We start from the raw sequence: 19,060 nt of genomic DNA, 5'->3' as shown, positions 1-19,060 counted from the left end.
TGGACTTTCAATTTGACCCATTTCAAATTTTTCCTCTTTTCATTAGAATCATGACTTAACCGAGAAGTGTGATATTTATGTAAAGAATTTTCACTCATTTTTTTAAAAAGGTGCCAAACATCATCTTCATGCTTTCCAAAATATGAACCTCCACATGATGTATCAACTATGTCCTTATGAGTGTCGGATGAGCTTTCATAGAAATATTGAACCACTTGCCATTTTGGAATGCCATGGTGTGGACATTTCTTTAACAAATCATTCAATCTTTCCCAAGCCTCATGCAAAAGTTTTCCTTTCAGGTGAGAAAATTCTCTGATGGTTGTTCTCATTGAATTGGTCAAACTTATAGGGTAAAATTTTTTCAAAAATCCATTTTGCATTTGTATCTAAGAAGTTATCGAATTTTCCCCTAAGGTGTTGAACCAATGTTTCGCCTTATTTTTAAGAGTGAAGGGAAAAAGGAGTAACCTAAGGACCTCCTCCGGGACATTCATGTATTTCATGGTGGAACATATCTCAAGAAATTCATTAAGATGTTATATGTTTCCTCACCATCTAAGCCGTAGAAAAGTGGACACATTTGAATAGTCTCGGGCTTAATTTTATAATGATTGGCCCCAAAATTAGGAAGCATGATGCAAGTTGGTGCATGGTATTCATGGAGATTATAATGATCATGAAGGATCATTAGAGGAATTGGAGCTTGAGCTCTGGGAGGACATTGGTTGAAAGAAGGATGTTCCATGAAATTCGGGTCTAAATAACCAAGATGACCCTCTAGATTTTCCATTAGAATGATGAAGGGTTGGTTAAGACCGCACAAAAATCAAGTAACACAACAATAAAATCAACAAAACAAAAACTTTGCCCCCGTAACAAATCAATCAACAAATCTCCACCTACGATGTTCCCATACTCCCATACTTTGAGCAATATGCAAGAAAAATTAAATTGCCTCCATATGGGCTCACGATTTATCTAAGAAATGAAAAACTTACCTCCACGCGGGCTCACGATTTAACTAGAGATTAAGTTTAGAAAAGCTCACAAAGGGTCCTTATCTAACTTTAAGTAATTTTTCAATTTTTTTCTTTGCCTTGTTTGCTTTGCAATTTTTTATTTTTATTTTTTATTTTTGAGCTTTTTATGCTCTTGTTTAGCTTCACTTGGCTTCTTTTGCTTTTCAATTTCCCTTTGCTTCACTCTCTTGGCTCAATTCACCTAGCCATTCAAGAACAAACACAATAAGTAACCAAAATAAAATAAAAATAAAAACAAGATCAAAAGAGTACTAATTCCTAATTAATTTCCAAACACGACAGTGCCAATCCCCAACAACGGCGCCAAAACTTGGTGGTCGCCTCGAACCGAGTTGCAAAAATGTGTAGTGTGGCTAAGTTTAAATTTGTAAAGTGCCACTACTACATCTAACTATTAAATATAGCTAGGGTGAGTAGGGATCGTCCTAAGGGAAAGGAGGTGTGTTTATGATGGAAATTAATGTTAGATTAGTTGGTCGAATGATCAAAGATGGTTAGTGATTGTTTAATTAAACTACAATGCAATTAAAGATTAATGTAAGTAAAAAGCAATCTAAAAAGTAGGAAAAAGATATAGGAGAGAGGTCTTGGGGTTTAGAGTCACCACTAAGCTTCACTTTATCAAACACTAGCAATTATACATTAATAGGGAAATTTAAATTGTAACTTGTGGGTGTGTGACATTAATTGAAATTAAACATGGAAGGCAAATAAGTATAGATTGTCTAGCCAATTTAAATGAATAACACAACCTATCAAATGAGACCAATATCCATTCAGTTAAACCATAATTAATGCACACACAAATATCTAGAGATAAACACTCTTTGCATTCACAAGTATGGAACATTAAGAAACAAGCATGGATTGTTCACCTACCTAAGAAATTAAAGCAATTACACTACAACTAGGATAGTGACATGAAATTAAACTAAATAAACTAGAGATGTGATACAATCCATCAAGAAACAAGTATGAACCATCAAATAAATCACAAAAGTATTCCATTAAGCACTATGCTTTGACCATCACTAGATTAACATCATCAACACACATAGACATGTATCAATTTCATTAAATCTAGAGGAAAGCACATGAACATTAATTCTAGCATACATAGACATATGGATAGAACTAAATGATTAATTGAAAGCATTAATCCATATAAATCAAGTAAAAATTACAAGATCTCTATTTATTCATGGTCAAAACATTTATTACAATTAAAATCCCCAAAAATACATAACAGCTAGGTTTGAGAAGCATGCCTAGGGGCTATCTCTAGCTCCAAGAGAAGGATTTAGCCACTCATTGTAGTAGACATGGAACCCTTAAGGGCTAGCTTGGAGGTTGGCTTCATCATCCTCATCCTTACTTTCTTCTCCAAAAACCCTAAGTCTAGAGAGGAAAATTCTATATTCTATATTTTTGCTCCCCCTTTTGTCTATTACAATGATGTTCAATAAATCAATTACACACTCCTTTGAGTACAGACCAAGTCAAAATAATAGCCTAGGATTGGAGAAAATTTGCAGCTATGCAAGGTAGGTAGGAATTGGCGCACTCGGGAATTAGACAACTCACTGCCAACAGCATTTTCGATCGATTGAAGATTTTTGATCGATCAAACACTTGGCTTCAATCGATTGAAGCTGACATGGCACAAAATATATTCCAGGCTCCATCCCATTGGCTGAGCTGGCACCGCCTTGATTTCGATCGATTGAAGATCACTTCGATTGATCGGGACTCCCCTTCGATCGATCAAAGTTTCCCTGATGCATTCTTCTTGGCTTATTTCCAACTTTGCTCCTTAGCTCCAAAAATGGTCTAAATGGCTCTTGTTAGCCTATTTGAACATTATTCACCTGCAATAGGCAATAACACAAATAAGTATCTAAGACATGAAAATAAGATAGATGATTGGACTAGAATACCCTAGCTTAGGTGTTAAAATGCATCACATTTGAGCACTCATCATTTATACCACAGAAAATCCTGAAGTTTGCGGCATCTAAGGTTGGCTAAGATCTCTGAGGTTTTGTCTCTAACAATTGAAAGGTCACCAAGGAATTGTTTAGCGATAAAGAAAATGAGTGTAGCACCTACATCTTTTATACCTTTACCCTCTTCTATTTTGATCGTTGTTCTTTCGGGAGTTGTTTTGATGGAATGAAGAATCGTATGGCATTTATCAGGAGTAAGGATGTTGTCCCACCATCCTTTGAGTTGTCCTATAAAACCTCCTACTAAGAGTTGTGCTATAGTAGGATCAGATGAGTCATTCTTGGTTTTGTAAGCAGTACTGACCATTGTCATTTCTTGAAGGGTATTGAGAATGTGATACTCGATTTTGCCATCTATGTTCCATTCATAAATAGTGCCACCATGATAAGCAGCTTGCTAGAACTATCATCTTTCTTCAATCTAGAGGTTTGGGAAAGTAGGTCTAGGATAATAGTTTCTAGAAGAAGTAGGTTTTCAAATATTAATGTGCTGGTTCTGGAAGATTTATGTAATTTCATCAATTTCAGTGTCAGTACCAATTTCTTGGTCTAGAGTATTGATGTTTCTGGGGGGTCATTCTGGCGTATCAAGAATCGTAGCCGTGGAAGCTATAAGGGATTCGATTTGCTTAATTCTGTCCTGTACTTCTACAATGATGTTGTGCCTGGATAATTGTTTAGACAAATGTTGGGGAATTTCATGGGTTATGAAAGGGGGAGCATTATCCGACTGGATTGGATTTATTTGATCTTTTTGAAACAAGGTTTCAAGACGAGAAAGCTAAGCACCAAGTGTCTGGAGGTGTTGGTTCGTGTAATTATTTTGTTCCATGATACTTCGAACATCACGGGTTGTGGTTGGAGTATTGTTGGTGGCGACTGTCTTTATTTTAAAAGGAGAAGCAGTAAGTGTTACAGTTCCTGCTATTTTCGTCCAGAATTTGATTGCATCAGCTGATGGGTGAATGGCTTCAATGGCTTCACCTCGGGATGTTTTCCATATGGTTGTGGATTTGGATGTGACATTTAAGGATTTGATTGATGAGAAAGGAAAATCAATATCATTGTCAAGACAATATTTTTCAAACCATGTAAAGAAAGGGGCTGAGAATTTGTGGTGTATACAAAAGGTATACCACTCTTCTCTAATTTCAAGGGTTTAATCATCACCAAAGAACGACTTCAAGGTGCTAATGGTTCACGACTCACTGTTCAGTACAAGATAACTAAAGCCCATGTTTGCAACCAAGGTCTTTGTATAAAGACACCTTTCATCCTTGTCAAACACCTCAATACCCCTGTTATTTTAGGGACTCCGTTTATTTCTCTTCTTTACCCATTTAAAGTTGATGACCAGGGAATTTCAACAACCCTGGTAAGATAAGAAATTTGTTTCCTTTTGCCCATCCTATCAGCTCTAAGGATCTCAATATCATCAAGGATTCTTATGTCACTTAGATCCCAGCTATCAATAGGATTGAAAGCAAAACGAAACATTTAGACTTTCTCAAACAAGAACTAATCTCTAAACAGATTGATAATCGGCTCAGTCACAAAAGTCTCTAAGAATCTATTCAAAGGTTCAAAAGAAGACTAGAAGGTCAGGTTTGCTCTGATCTCCCAAACGCCTTCTAGCACAGACGACAACATATTGTTGAACTACCCTATAAAAAATCTTTCAATGAAAAGGATATCCTTACCAAAGCTCATCCTTGCCAAATGAATCAAGAACTTCTTGATTATTGTATGAAGGAAGTCCAAGAATTACTTAGCAAATCTCTCATCAGAAAAAGCCGTTCCCCATGGAGCTGTACTGTTTTCTATATCCAGAAGAATGCTGAAATAGAAAGAGGTATTCCTAGATTAATCATCAACTACAAACCGCTCAATGAAGCCCTCCAATGGATCCAATATCCCCTACCCAAGAAAAGGGATCTAATCCAACGGCTCGTTCACGTAAAGGTTTTCTCAAAATTTGATCTTAAATCAAGATTCTGGCAAATCCAAATTGCTGAAAAGGATAGATACAAAATAGCCTTCACAGTTCCTTTTGGCTATTATGAATGGAATGTCATGCCTTTCGGGTTGAAAAATGCTTCTTCCGAATTTTAAAAAATCATAAATGATATTTTTATTCATTTTACACATTTTTCAATTGTTTACATCGATGACATACTAATCTTTTCTTCTTCCATAGAAGCACACTGAAACATCTCAATATATTTTCTCAAACCATTAAGCATAATGGATTAGTCCTTTCTTTATCAAAGCTAACCTTATTCCAGACAAGGATCAGGTTTCTAGGGTTTCAGATCCACCAAGGTACTGTTATTCTGATCAACAGATCCATCCAGTTTGCCAACAAATTCCCTGATGAAATTAAAGACAAAACCCAGCTTCAAAGATTTTTAAGGTGCCTAAATTGTCTTTCCAAATTCTTCAAGGATCTTTCACTTCTTTGTGCTCCATTATGCCAAAGACTAAAAAAGTCCCCTCCACCATGGTCAGATGAGCATACAGGAACAGTCAAAATCCTTAAAAGCAAAGCAAAAAACCTCCCTTGCCCATCTATTGCTGATCCTGAAGCCTTCAAAATTGTGGAAACTGATGCCTCTGAATTAGGATATGGAGGTATCCTTAAACAAAAGACAGGTAGTAAGGAACAACTAGTCCAATTGGTCTCTAGCACATGGAACCAAGTACAACACAATTACTCTATAATCAAAAAAGAAATTTTATCTATAGTTTTATACATTTCAAATTTTCAAAGTGATTTACTAAATCAAAAATTTTTGGTTCGTGTTGATTGTCAATCTGCAAAAATTGTTTAAAAAAAAGATATTCATAACATAGCTTCAAAATAAATTTTTGCCCGATAGCAAGTTATTCTTTCTGTATTTAACTTTGATATTGAATATATAAAAGGAGAAAACAATTCTCTTCCTGACTTTCTCACCAGAGAGTTTTTGCAGGGAAAAACAGGAGCTTAAGGGTGGTCACCATTCCTCCTGAGACAGGTAGAGGAGCCTCAGTTGCAACCACAAAAACCCACAAAATAAAAGATGCCAATGCACAATCATCCTCTTCCCAAAACCATCTCAAATTAAGCTAGTATGATAAAGTCAAGGAAGATGAAGCAGCAATGTGTGCTAGTCAATCTCAAATGAATACAAACCAATTTTCAGCCCTAACAAAAATTTCCCAACATGTCATAGACATGTGCCCAATCCAATACAAACCCCATCCAAACATACTTACAATCCCAACAACCAGTTTTCCCTTCTCTGCAAAAACCTTATGTTGAAATTTCTTCAGCATCGGACAAATAAATTAGCTCAAGAACTATTAAGCAACAAGTGATGGTTAGTAATCCCACTCTCAAAAAATCTCGTTATTTTCAAAAACCAAATTTATCAACCATTTGTGTGGTTGAAAAAGAGCTTTTTAACCAAAATCCAATTTTACTTTCTCAAAATCATTTTGTCAAAAGATTTTAATATCCTGCATCAGATTTTCGAAAAACATAAAATTTTTATGAGTTTATTTTAGTAGACACTGATTCCATCAAAATTCGAACTCATTCAAAACCAGGTGATGAGTCTTTCATTTCTCACACCACTTGTACAATTCTGAAAGTTCTTACTCCAGCAGTCTAGGGTAAAAACATCAACGCTCTGAGGCAATTTTCTCAACCTTGCAATCCTTAAACTTTCAATTACTAGGACTATCAAGATGCCTGGTATAATACCTTTTATTTTCAAAATCAGGATTACAGCCATTCCTGGCTTATCCTCTTCCAAAAGAATTTCAATCTGAATATCCCTAGATGGTTTATTGACTGGTGGCATTTGTTTGGTCCCTGTAAAGAAATTATTCCTGATTCTGTGTCCAAGGGATTCTCAATCTTCCAAGAAAAATTCCAAGCTCCTCCTTTCGAAATTTTCTAAATCATTTTTATATTTTACAAATTTCACATTGTCATGGATAGTTCTATAGCAATTCCAAATTCTCAATTCTACTTCAAATCTTCCTCTTCTAGGATGAATTTTCAAAGTTAAATGGTGGGACCAATTCTCGATCAAAGACGTTACTCCAGAAGCCATTTTAGAATGGTTTTCAAAGCATCTTGCAATCTCATGTTCTGGTTTAGGAGAGTTTTCAACTTTCCTCCTGTCCAAAAGCTAGACCCAAGCAAGGCTTTCTTCAGCAAAATCCAAAGATAAGTATGAAGCCTTCCTTATGGAAGCTTTAGCCCAAGTCAATCCCATAGTTTTCTCAAGAATGGGCTCCAAAAGAAATAAAGATTCTTGTTCATTCCATGACTCCCAAACAGATTTGGCCCAAACCAATGAAGAGGCACAGGCCAATGAAGTTGACTGTTTTGGTATTTTCACCTAACAACTCCAGTGACAAAACTCTCAAAGAATCTTCATTACTTTTCAAAAGAGTTTCAGACATCGGTCATTCAATGCCAGTACATAGCAATAAAAAATAAAAAAAAGAAAAAGAAAAAGAAAAAGAAAAAGAAAGTAAGTTATTCAACAGTTCTCCATTATTAGCGTTCTAGCACCTTTTGGCGCTCATGGCAGACAAGAATTTCAGAAATTATTTCAATAAAGAAATCCAAGGCCACTTTAAACCGCGCATGGCAAACTACAGCTCCATTATCAGAGCACATGGATGTTAGCAGTGTCAATAGCCATCTTTCAATCACCTTAATTCAGCCTTTGCACATAGCCTCCAGTAACATCCTTATCTCCAAGGAATCCAAGGCTCCCCAAGACTCCATCGAGGCCCTATATATAGTAGTTCCTTAAGACATTATAGGCAGGCTAAAACAAAGTTTGAGTTCTTAGTTTCATTTCAAATTCTCAGTTCAAATTGTAATTTTTAAGTTTTAGTTTTACTTTATGCAAGGAGCTCAGCTCAGATCGAAGTGTTGTATTCAAAGAATAAAGTTGTACGTATAAATTTTTAATTACCCTTTTGATATTTTTACCTTTTCTTTTAAATTTTTCCTTATAGTTAGACTTGGACTAAAATTAGGATTAGGGTTTATTTTGTATATGCCTGAATATATACAATTATAAGTCTGCTAAGGGTTAAAAACCCTATTCACTCAATAGAGAGAACATAGAATTTAGAGAGAAAAATTGTGAGTGAGAAGAGAGAAAATTCGGCCAAGAAGGGGCTGGACTAAGGAGGAAGGAAGAGGGTTGATAAGCGCTAAATATTGCATATTCAAGTGCCTTTAATTGCATTAGATAAGTCCATTATTTGGTCTTTGTATATAGATTATCTTTACTTTTGTGTTTTTATGGTTTTGCAGGTTTATTTACTAAAAAGAAATAAAAATAATATTTTAAGGGTTTTTGAAGAACAAGTCATATCGGGCCTAAATATTAAGTGAATTTCAAGAAGAGATGGCCCAAATATTCAATGGACACATTCGACATTGCATAAGAAAAGAAAGAATTCCAGTATGAACTTCCCGTCCGGACGCAGGACTTCGCGTCCGGACGCAGGACTTCACATCCTGACGCTGGATGCCGAAGCCACACACAGGCACTCCTCACGCGTGCATAAGGCAAGTACCTTGGCACCTCACGTTCGGACGTCAAATCCTGCGTCTAGACGCCAAACTACGGATCACAATGCTATCCCACTTTTCTTTGGTCAAACTTTGTTCCCTTTTACTAGGGAATTTGAAATTTGACGGGTTAGGGTTATTTGGCAGCCCATTTTAGGATTAAAAGGGGGCAAAAGGCTTGTATAATGAGATATTAATTATTCTAGGAAATATGTGTTGGAGAGAGAGAGGAGATTTTTAGGGTTTATGCTGAATATTTCATCCATGGGGCTAGAGTGGAATTTATCTTTTCCTTCTTCAATCATTGAAGCTGCTGCCATTTCCAAGAGGAACTAACTCCCTTCCCAGGGAGTTAATGAAGCCCTTACAAGTAAGCATGTCTTGATTGTATTTAAATTTGGGGAATAATGTATGTATATGACAAGTTTTATAGTCTAGAGATTTGCATATGTTATAAATTGGATTTCATTCAAATAAATAAATATAAGGAATTGTTCATCTTGTCTTAGATTTCAGTTGTTCATATTTATATTCCTTGCATCTTTATAGTAAGAATAAGGATGAGATTATGAAATGGTTTTTAATGGCATGTTGTGTGAAGAATTTGATAGTCTATAGCTTAAGGACGCCTTTGAAGGACTATGGCTTTGTTTTTGCCTTCATGTGTACCTACCATATATGTTGAGAAAATTGATAGTCTATAGCTTAGGAAACATGTTTTAATCTACACCCTAGTTTAGGTAGAGGAAGCATGCCAATCTTTGATGGGTTATACTTAATTCTTAATTATATGAAATTATTGAAGAGAATGTGGTAATCATACACTGCTATATATCATGGTTATATACATAGCTAGTTCCTTAGGTATATTGCAATTGAGCATGTTTATGAGGTTTGTGGTGGATTTAATTCCCTAGCTTTCTCTCTTTCTAAGTTTAATTACATTTAAATTTAATTAATTTATGTTTTTGTTAAATTTCAATTCATAGCTTAAAGTGACAACTTAATCAAACTTTCATCTCTTCTATATCAAACTAAAAGTAATTTTACAACTTTGGTTGACATAAACTAGCAATCATTGTGGACCGAAAAACCCTTACTATAGCCTCGTCCCATAATGACTCGTGCTATTGCAAGTGGTAATTTTAAATGGTAACAAATTATTGCCATCAACTTTTGGCACCATTGCCTGGGATTGCATACGGTTTTGTAATCAAAGTTTAAAAATTGCTTTGTGTTTGATTATATATATATATATATATATATATATATATATATATATATATTATTTTGGTGTGTTTTATATTTTTAGTGTGTTTTTGTGTTACTAGGAACTAAAGACTTTCCAGGTGATCTGATTGCAAAATTTGAAGTCTTAAGGACTCTGGATAAGTTTTTGAAGTTTCTAGTTTATTCGTTGTTTGGCCCTTCTTGAGGCTATTGTAATTTTTGTTTTGTTTAGAGCATAGGTCCTTATTGTGGTCATTTAAATCTATTTTTCATTATCATTGAATTGAGGAGAAAGGAAATAATGTATGTGGATGTATTGGTGAAGGGTTGTTGTGATTGTTGTGTTTGTTAGTTAATAGTAAGTTGTAGGTCATCATCTCTACCACATCTTGAGGAACCAATTGATATTGCTTTACTCGAAAGGACTCTTAGGCAACAAAGGAGGAACCTTAGGGATCCCGAAACTATAAGAGAACTTGAAATTGAAGTTGACAATATAGCTAATAAACAAGCTAATCTTGAAAATGCTAATCTCAAAAATCCTAGAGTTGAAAATCCTAGAGCTGAGAATGAAAATTTAGCTCCAATGACTCTAAGGTATCACTTTGTACCCTCCACATATACATCTTCATCATGTATTGTCATGCCCAATGTCGAAGCTCATCATTATAAGATCAAATCTACCACAATCCAAATGCTTCTAATTTATTATGGGTTTACTAATGAAGACACTTATAAACATCTTGATGAGTTCTTAGAAATCTGATCTACCATTAAGATGAGGGACTTCCCCTAAGATGCACTTCATATGCTTATTTACCATTTTCTCTAAAAGAAAGAGCAAAGTATTGGTTGAACTCTCTTATTGCAAATTCCATCACTTCGTGGGTCTAATTGCAACAAGTATTCCTTAAAAAGTACTATCTTGTGAGTAAGACCAACCAAATGCATCGATCTATTCTTAGTTTTTCCCAAATTGATGGGGAACAATTTTATGAGACGTGGGAAAGACTTCAAGATTTTCTAAGGAAGTGTCCACACCACCAAATTCCAAAGTTGCAATTAGTGCAAGCCTTCTATGATGGTTTAACAAAACTACATAGACAATTAATTGATTCTTCGTGTGGGGGCATGTTTGTAATGACCCAGTCATTTCTTTTCTTTCCTTTTTTCTCAGAATTTTATGGATGCATTTTTTTTTTCTCATTGAAATTTCATTTCTGAGTTCAATTTCTCATCACTTAGTGTCGACTCTAGTGCTCGAAAAGGGTTTCTAGGAAGGACTATTTCATTTGGATTGAAAACTTCCTTAAAAGACCGCGTCATTTCTACATTTTTCATTTTTCGACACTACTCACTTTTCGTCGTTTCCCCGTTTGTCACTTTGTTGGCATAACCTCACTTTTTGTATCTGGAGTTGAGTTTTGACTTCATATACCTTCATTCTTAGTGGTTTTTTCAAAATACGTATCTTTACTTTTATAGGAAAGTACTCTAGTTGCTTTCGGTGTCCATAAGCGCATGATGCAAAGTTCGTCAGAAATACTTTTGTTTCTTCGGGTGTTTTTTGTAAATTTATTTTAGAGATATTTTATTTCAGGGGTTTTTAAGAAAATATGTTTTGGAAGATATTTTCATTCTAGGTCACTTGTGTAGTTATCTTTATGTGTAGGGGCTGTTGTGTAATTAATGAAAGTTAATTGCTAAGTGTCTCCTTGGGGCTTGAATCCTCGTACGGGAATCAATCTCACATTTCATCGAGTCATGTACTCTTAGAATTGTCTTGCGGTTGAACCTTACAGTTTTTGAGTTTTCGGCCCCAGTTGCTGCCGAACTTGTTTGGGGCGTATCTCTTTGCTTAGGACTCGGGTTTTAACACCGTTTCTTTTGTTATTCCTATTTTCTCATTTCAGTTCTTTTTCGTTGATAGAGTTTTGTCGGTTGAGCGCGTTTGCTCAAATTTCACTTTTTCAGACCCGGCGAGACCCGTTCGGGGCACTTTTTGAAATTCAATAAATAGGGGATATTAGAAATAAAAGTCAAGCTCTCTTCTCTCTCTCCCATGGCTGAACCTAGCTCCTCCCATGGCTGCCATGATTCTTTTCCCCTTTAAGCCTTCATCCTCTTTGAGAAAAGTGTTGATGCCATAGGCTTCATTGTTCGCCTTGACGAGGCCTTCGATTCCAACTGATTAAAATTCCGTTTTGGCTATTTTTTGAGTTTGGGTTTGAAGCAAAGTTAGGATTTTGGTAGGACTTACTTAGGGTTTTGTGATACCCCTCGATTTTAGAGCCACGGGTGATCAAGTCCGACCACAGATCTGAGGGATATCAGACAATTAATATGTAAACAAGCAGGAAAATTGAATTAAGATTAAAATAATAATAAACAGAAAGAAAACTAAAATGAAAATCTCCAACCTTAAATAATAAATTAATATAATTTAAATCCGTACAACTCGGGAATCCACCCAGTGGACCCCTAATTCCAAATCTTTAAATAAATTTACAGAATTAAAATCCAAAACCAAAATAAAAAGGAAATCCAATGTAACAGGAATAGTGAGTGTCTGTATCTGCATCAACACGATCAAACTCTAAGCCTGGTACTGGCGATTACCTGAAAAATAAGAGTGGGTCAGGCCCACATGCAAGTTCCAATCTACTATAATCCGTACATAAACCCGATACGCAGATACATCCTAGATAGCTCAGTAATATCTACAATAGTCCATATATATATATATACACACACACACTATAGGATGCTCACTAGCCTATAACATAGTTCAGTCTGGGTAGAAGGTGACATATAAAATACGCTTTTCAGCGGCCAAGTACCTAGACCTACCAAGGAACATTAGCTATATCTAGCTACTCAACCTTTGCAATATAGGCACCCTAACCGTGATCAGGACACTCAAGCTCATATCACGGTATCATAAGTATATATATAAATTCTTTCACAGTGCAAAAAGATAAAACAAATATCCATTATGTCGTTCAACTGTTTTAGTTGACAGGACATGCATCCATGTAGGAATTACTATTTTAGTTAATCCATTCCTTATGTATGAAGGGGTAGGACTTAGTTTTTTGATCTAATCCATCCCTGATATGTCACCGTCCCATATCGGTACATATAATGCAAATGATCCTTGAATGATGCAACATTATGAGCAGTACATCAAATAAAGTCCACATAATCTATATAGTTAATAAACACAATTTTTTTTTAAAAAAAATCATCAACTAAAAATCCAGAATCCATCCATGTAACTAACGAGACAAAGTTTAATAGTTCATCAAGTTAAAGTCCAGCATCCATCCAGATAATTCAACAGAAAATATATAATTAATTCTGCAATTAATTCCAGCCAACATCCAATTAGATCGATAGAACTTAAGTATTAGTTCAGCAATTTAAGTCCAAACCAAAATCCAATAATTTCAAGGTAGTGCATAATATTACAGCAATTAAAACCCAAGCTCAAATCCATGTATTGTAGAAAAGAATTTAGTATTTTCACAGTTACCAAAACAAGATTTATAATCAAATATATATATTCCGTTAAATTGCTAAAATTAAACTAGGCATTTAAACTCCTTCCGTCTATTAACAACCTGCACCGCTGTATACTTTATTACGATTAAATCTATGAGCACAAAGACATTAATTTATCTAATATGGCTCTAACTTAGCATAATAACATATTTAAATTCCATGCTACAATCCGTTAAATTTTAAAAAGAAGATTTAGCAATTTAGTCCGTCCTATCCGTTAGCAGCGTATAAAGTTGCTTATTCTTACCCTGTTTCTTCTAATTACCTTATGGACCAAATTATACATTTAAAGGGATTAAAATCCATTGTAATTACTTTTAGAATTCTCATTCCATTCCTTGAAACCATTTAAAATCCCAAACAGTGCCCCAAAAATGTCCAAACAGTGTCCAAACCACGTCCAAACATAACCCAACCAAGGAAGCCTACTCTAAAATCAAAGAGTAGGCTCTTTGCCACTTAGAGCCAGCTCCGTAACACCTTGGAGTTGGATCTTTGATGGGGGAGATAGCTCCCACAAATCTGGAGCCTTCTCTTTCCCAACTTTGAGCCTTCTCTACTTCTCTGCTTCACCTCTGCTCGTGTGGTTGATGTCTCTGCTTCCGGTGAAGCTTTCTATCCTATCCCCAAACCTTTGTAGCATCTTTAGGATTCTATTTAAGTTTTTTATAGTCCTAGAACCCCTCATACTCTGGTGTAAATCAATCGACAGAAACTAAACTCACAACAGAATAATTTATGCAACAATAAGTTTAAACTTTTAAAAAACGCAGAACAGATTACAGAAAATCATCTAGCATGCATAAAGTCCATTTTTAAAAGTTTAATTAACTTCCTAGAGTCTATATAAGATGCACAGAACACAAGTTTATAGGAGAGAGATAGACTGAAACCTTTAGGTTTCGGTTTGAAACCTTTATCGCCGTTGCTAAATTCTCCGACGAACTATAGACTGCCTGCAACTCTCCTACTGTTCCAGTTCTATTCCACCACCAACCTCTTCCTTGCTCTGTGGTACACCCTTAGTCCATTGCTAGAAGCTTAATTGTTTCTCCCAGTTTACTCCCAAAACCATTCCAGACCCTCTGTATTCCCCTCTCCAGATAATACGTGAATAGGGTTTTCTCTAAAACCCTTGAAACATATATTGTTCTATATATATAGACTTATGCACAACCCTAATCCTAATCCCAGCTTATTAATACGTTGGCTACCCTATTTACATAATTTAAAACCCTAATTTTAAATATACACCACCACTATATTACACAAGTGACCAAGACAATTTCGTTCATCCCAAATATATGAATATTACAGTTTAATAATTGCACTTAAAATAAATAAAAGAAAGCAATTAAATAATGACAAGCAAATAAGTCACTCAAAATACATAAACAATTTCAAGTTAATAAATAATTAAATAAATACCTAGTTAATCAATTAGACGAATAAAATAATTAATTTAAACAAATAACAAATAAGTCCAATAATTAAATAAATAAAAATAAATAAAATGAAACACCAATCAAAATTGAAAATTAAATTCCCATTTTATGCTTTTGAAAACTAGTGGTATTACATTCTTCCCCCCTAACAAAAGGAATTCCGTCCTCGGAATTCACGAAAACTTTGAATTAATGACTTTACAAAATTCATTTCCGTTTTCATGTGGCACAGCCGTTTATATGAGCTCTACTAAATTCCCAACATACCCAACAATACACTAAGTTTCTATGGAAAAGAAAAAATAGCATGTACATCTCCTAGGTGGTATCTGTCAACGATCCAATCATACCCATATTTAGCGAAGGGTAACAATCCCTATTCCTTCCAGTTCCATTAAACACACGCATAAAATTCCGATGCATCCAGTGCTTAACAAGTTGGTACGCTATAATATAAACAACTGCCTAACTTGATTAACAAAATCCGTGAAAAGGCAGTGTAATACAGAAAACTGACCTTCCTCCAAAACAACCATTTCCTGATAGAGAACTCCTATGTACGAGTTCAACTATCCACAAAATCCGACTGTCGCCTCCAAACCGTGTGCACTCATTACCAAAAGAGAGTATATTTCTCCAATGTATCCTTACATAAAGTCAAGGTCTTATCAGATAACCTCGCTTCCATGCCAGACCAACCAGTGAGAGATCGGCACAACCTACTATCCAAAATCCCAAACATTGTCACACGAACCTCCTTGATCCACGACTCCTAATCCAGATGGAAGTAAAATTCTAACCAATGTCGGTACTTCCTACCAACCATCCCCTCCTGATCGGTCCTACTTCCATGTTGATATAGGAAGTAACTAAAACCTCCAATGATATCCAAGTATCAACTTTACTCATTGTTAACAGGTGACACTTGGAGACAGTGATATACAGGTCTCTAACTATACCGGCTCACCAAAAGAAACTTGGTAAGTCATGCTATAATTCCTATCCATTTGACTGCACCATAAAATTTATAAATTTTACATTTCAGTTATTCTGACCTTCCTTGAATCAGAAAGACAACTACAAATCCTCCTTCATTACCCTAAATGCATCTGAGTAAGGTATTACCTCTTGTGGGGTCATGTGATGGCCCAAGTTTTTGTAAACCCGGTGCGTCAGTGATGACCAAAAGATGACCCGATAATGGATACGAAATGTGGAAGCGAAAGGCGAAACAACGGTCTTTAGAGATACAATGCATCTCTAAGACACCAATGTGACCCTCAATGAGGTCACGAAACCCAAAGGAAACAAATGTAGAAGTGTCGTTTCAAAAACGGACAAAAAGAACCTAGGGGCAAAATGGTCATTTTGTAAAAAGTGGATTCAAGTGCTATCAAGCACACCACTGGAAAGACAATGACAAATTAGTCAAGTTCAAAAAATTTTTTACTCAATTTGGATTCCGGACGGGGGAGAAAGATCAAAAACAAAAATGACGTTTTGGCGGCCCGACGAGGACAACCCACCACTGCTGCAATTGAGAGTAAAAACGGGCATCTAAACGGACTTTTTTGGAAAAACTCAAAGAAGAAACCCCCCCTAAAATCAAGTTTCCTACCCTGTTAAGGGATGGAAACAAAAAAAATGCATTGTAAAATGCCCAGAATGCCCCTAAGAAAATCAGGTCAAGAGGAAAAAAATGAATCCGAGCTACTGCCCAAGTTTTGGAAATAGGGCATCGGGAGGTTTTTAAATTGCCAAAATTGAAAATTCAATCTCAAAATACACCCACAAGACCACCGGAAGTTTCGGATCGGTCGTGACGATTTTAAAAAAGAAGTCGATAAATAGTACCAACTACATTTGTACTAAAAATTTGCAAAACCTGGCAGCAAGGATTTTCTGAAAAAATAAGGATTTTTGAGGGCCAAGATGATGTTTTCTGGAAAAACAACAAAAACCCCCCTCAAAATCAAGTATTCAATGTGACTCGCAAGGAAAAATAAAAAAAACTCATTGTGAAATATCCGAAATGCCCCTGTAACAGAATAAGGTCAAAATTAAAAAATATGCAACTTTAGGTTTTTGTTTCATCAAGGAAGGTATTGTTTGCCAAAGTGAGTATGCAAGTGCATGCAATATGATAAAATAGATGTACCAACATGGCCTAAATCCTCTTTACATTCTATTAACAAGTTTAGCATACAAAGCCTACATTTCTCACAAATAAGCTACAATGGCAATACTTGAGTTTTAAAGAGAATATGCTTGTAATCTTTCATGTTAATGGCTCTTGGCCTCATGCTACACATACAAAACAATCATAAAAAAGAGTACTTAGATACACATTACATGAAGGAAGCCATTTTAGCTTCTAAATTACCATACATCCATGGTATACAAAAGTATTACATCCAAAAGATAAAACATGCTAAACAAGTGCATGCTAATATACAAAAGTGCTTCAACTAGCTCAAAAGCTTCTAAGAATGTTGAGCATCCATGAACATGGTCTCTTTACCTGAAAAACAACCCAAACCACTAGGGTGAGTAATCAAGTTACTTGTAGGAGAAGCATATGCGTATACCCTAAAGTTTCAATATCATTGCGAGATCAATATAGACGAATACAAGGGAGCATTCCACTTAACGTCTATGTTTAAGGTGTGCTAAGGGATCATCTTAAGCTATCTTAAATGATTCTTAAACAACACATAACAATGTTAATGTACTTAATAACATCAATTCACAATCAACCAAAAATTACAAGTTACAATTAAACATTGGTTGTCAACTTGAAATTTAATGCAAAATCACATAATGGAAAACTTGGACATCTCGTCTTAGACTAAACCAAGATCAATATAGTTATTCCGGGCATTAACCCGCTGGGAAGACCACCCTAGTGCGCACTATCTCAATTGGGGAGAACTCATATCTCCCGCACTAAAACCAAACTTTAGCCATGTCACTTGTAACACAATGTCCTATGAGAATCCAAAATATATCAAGTTCAAAACTTATATATCATAATTTAATGCATATAAACCACCTTCCATGCACAAGTATCTTTGAAACCACACAAACCATGTCTTAGGGTTCCAAATCTAGAATGGCATAATAAATGACAAGTTTTTAACATGATATAATGTGTAATATAATACCACAAACTCAGCAATTTAAACCATGTCTCAAGAATAAGCTTTATATACTAGATTACAACATTTATAGTAATAAGCTTCTAAAATAATTACAATCACCAATAGTAATCAACTTGAATGTAGAATTATCATTACAATAATATAGTAATTCAAATCAATAAGAGTTATATACAACATCAATAATCCTACACAAGATACATATACAACATACATGCTTAAATCAAATAAACCCTAAGTCAATCATAAGGATTTCCTATAATATGCAAGACTATCATATTAGAAGCATGTACACAATATATATTAAACACCAAAGGATTATAAAACACTTAAAATATAAACATACTATCACCCCTACCTCACTAGAGAATTGAATCTTTATAATCTAAGCAACCAAGCACTAAATGGAAAACAAGCTTAGGGTTAATGAAGAGGAGAATGAGAGGAAACTTTTACTAGTTAAGGTTCTTAGTCTAAGATAAATGGAAGGGCACCAAAATTGAAGAAGAAAGATATTAACCAAGCTTTTCTCCAATGGTGGCTAGGTTAGAACTTTGAAGAACTAAGGAAAATGAAGAGGATAAGTTAAAAATGGTGAGTGGAAGGGCTAGAGATCCTCCACTCACTATGTGCTCTTACACTACCTCTCACACACACATTTGCAAGACTCAATCTTGATCCTACACTTGTCGTAAATCAAAGTCTCTATCCTTAGGCTTAATCTCAAGCCTACACTTGTTAGTAATCAATGGTTACATGTGCACCAATCTAAGGCCAACACATGGATGCATCTCTACCCACCGAATGTCAAGAAGTCATGGTGCCAAGTCTTTTCACCTAAATGCCAACAAATGACTCCATGAGAGTGTGACACTTTTCACACTTTCCAAAAATTACAAAATGGTCTTCAAAATATCTTCCAAAATAAATTACAAAAAGGTCCCCAAAACGAAAAATAATTATTTTACATAATTACACTAAAACCCCAAAAGTTATAAATAATTACACTAAAGTATACATTCAT

The 19,060-nt window shown here is 35.2% G+C and overlaps 1 non-coding gene across 1 annotated transcript; it reads left to right on the top strand.

Moving 5' to 3' along the window:
- Positions 1-228: 228 nt before the first annotated feature.
- Positions 229-330, top strand: LOC132284406 (small nucleolar RNA R71). Its single transcript, XR_009472264.1, has one exon. It is a non-coding gene; the product is annotated as a small nucleolar RNA R71 (small nucleolar RNA).
- The last annotated feature ends 18,730 nt before the right edge of the window (positions 331-19,060 follow it).

Source organism: Cornus florida, unplaced genomic scaffold (genome assembly GCF_030987335.1).
Source record: "Cornus florida cultivar Cherokee Brave unplaced genomic scaffold, ASM3098733v1 CherokeeBrave_3.0.0_Hap2_Chr01, whole genome shotgun sequence".
Taxonomy (NCBI): domain Eukaryota; kingdom Viridiplantae; phylum Streptophyta; class Magnoliopsida; order Cornales; family Cornaceae; genus Cornus; species Cornus florida.
This window is presented reverse-complemented; position numbering and strand designations above follow the sequence as displayed.